A 2,326-nucleotide genomic window follows, 5' to 3' on the forward strand; every position below is an offset into this window, starting at 1 on the left:
GTTTCACACCTGGTGCCACAGGCTGAGCTTCAGAAATGCTCTCTCCAGGTACCAGTTTGTCCTCTGAAGGCACAGCCTCCCCACCCATCTGTGCCCCACGTGTCACAGGGGCATGGAGCAGGCAAACAGGTGTGGGGAGCCAGAAACACATATAAATAAATATCCAGAGAGGAAAATACTGTGACAGTGAGAGATTTTATTGAAAGAGCAATATGGGGGCAACCTTTGTGCCCAAGAGCTCTGCTTCCTGGCTCTGGATGTTAAAAGTGGCCACAGGAACCCCCAAACATCCACCAGCCAAGCAGGTTTCCCACCCTGATGCTGGCCAGAGGCTGCTGCCTGTCCTGCTCAGGCCACAGCCAGAGCACAGGGCAGAGCTGGAGAGAAAGGAAGAGGGAGAAAGTGGAGCAGAGCAGGGTTTGGGGTGTGTGTGCTGCCTCAGAAAGGGAACAGCATCGATGCTCCTCCCGAGCAGGATCTCGGTAGAGTGTTCTGGCCGGAAAACTCGTCCACCTAGAAGAAGCAGAACAAAATCTACTCAGTTTTCTCGTTCAGACTTTCACCAGCCTTTTTTCTGTATCCCAGGTGAGGTTTTATTGTGGGTCTACACCATCAGAGGGAAACAGGGAGCAGCCCATGGGAAATGAGGTTGGCCAGGGTGGTGCAGGGCTGTGAGATCTGCATGTCCCAGCCCTGGGTGGGCACATTCCCGCTCCCCAGGACACACCACAGTGGGAAAACTCAATCCTTACATCAGTGATGTCAACTTCAGCGTTCCTGAGGCTGGTGTTGAGGACGTTGGGCAGTGGGACTGACACATGGAAGGCATCTGCAAAAAGAGGTGTAAGAATCTCATCACAGGGATGAAACCCGGAATGAAGGCAGCAAGGGGAGGGGGAGAGCCCTAAATCCAGCAGAATCTGAGATGAGAGGGGACCCTTGACCCCCCATACCTTTAAGAGAAGGTACATATACAGCTGTGAGGACCTTCTTGAGCCATTCTGTGAGCGAGGAGGCCTGCAGGGAAGAGGATGTGTCAGTAGCAGAAGAGAGCAATGGTTTTTGGGCCATGCCAGGGTTATCACTTGAGTTCTACTCAGTTTGCTATGAAATACAAGAACTAGGAAGCTTCCTTCAGTGAAACACTCCCAGGACTGAGGGTGCATATGCTCTTTGGGTAATTTCTTTTTAATTATTCCTCCCCCATTCCCAGCACCCCCTCTGTGCTGCCAGCAAGTGAGGAGAGACACCCAGGTGTCACTGTGGTAGGGCATGGGGGATCTGCAGGGCAGAGGGCAATTGTTTTCTGCCAAGACAAGTAGAAGGGTGAAAACTGAAGAATTAGCTTTTGGTTTTTTACACAGAGCCTCTGGCCACTGCATCACTCACTGCAGCACCTCGACCCAGTGCATGCACTTACGGCGGGAGCGTCGAGACTCGGGGGGAAACGTGTCAGGTTGATGCTACAAAAGATAAAAACAAGGAAGAGTTGGGGTGTGCAGCCTCCTCCAGGCCCTTTCTTGCTCTGGAAGTTTTCTCACCCTCATAAAGATACAGGATTTTAAAATAAGAACAACATTTTACAACCCTCGCATCACGTTAACCATGCAGCTGCTCTGAGGTTGGGGCAGGAAGGAGGCAGGAAGGCTCCAGGAGCCCTTGATGTCTTTACCATGTCTACATCAACTTTATCATGTCCCCCACCAGCCCCATCTGTCCTCAGGCAGAGCCCCTCTACCCACAGAGCTGGGCTTTACCTGTCAAGAGCCAGGGAGGTTTGCAGTTTGCCATCAGAGACTGATGGAGTGATGTTCAGAACGATGTCCTGGAAATGGAACAATGAAAGAAATGAGGTTATTCCCCTGCACAGCTCCCAAGACTGAAAAGCGTATTTGTAAATTACCCATTGTGAGAAAAAACACTTGTCTGTGCCGAGAAGCCACATTTTTGTGACAGATGGCACCATGTATCTCTCTCCCCAGGGTTCACCTTCCTGTCTTTATTTTGTGTTATTCCTGAAACATTTCACTTACGCTTTATGCTTGGTTATGAGCTTGTTTAAAGGACTGGGCATCACCGCTTTGATGATGCAGTAAATACAAAAGTACAAATGCTGCAGGGCCAAGGCTAGGACAAGCCAAGGGGATGCCAGCAGTCAGCCAGCCTCAGCCATTGCTCTGTTACAGGCATCTCACCCTCTGGGAGCTCACTCACCACATCGAGGGAGAACAGGAGCCCCTGGGGGCTCTGCAGGGCAGGACTGATGAAGTCGATAGTGGCCTTGAGGGTGACGGTGGCTCTTCCGTCCCTCACAGTCACCACTGGC

At 51.4% G+C, this 2,326-nt stretch overlaps 1 long non-coding RNA gene across 1 annotated transcript; it reads right to left on the reverse strand.

Moving 5' to 3' along the window:
• Positions 1 to 217: 217 nt before the first annotated feature.
• On the reverse strand, positions 218 to 1,825 carry LOC107213219. Its single transcript, XR_004500034.1, has 5 exons — positions 1,758 to 1,825; positions 1,421 to 1,463; positions 954 to 1,017; positions 753 to 829; positions 218 to 513 (listed from the first exon to the last, which is right to left on the reverse strand). It is a non-coding gene; the product is annotated as an uncharacterized LOC107213219 (long non-coding RNA).
• Positions 1,826 to 2,326: the final 501 nt, after the last annotated feature.

Source organism: Parus major, chromosome 20, assembly GCF_001522545.3.
Source record: "Parus major isolate Abel chromosome 20, Parus_major1.1, whole genome shotgun sequence".
In the NCBI taxonomy this organism is placed as follows: Eukaryota; Metazoa; Chordata; class Aves; order Passeriformes; family Paridae; genus Parus; species Parus major.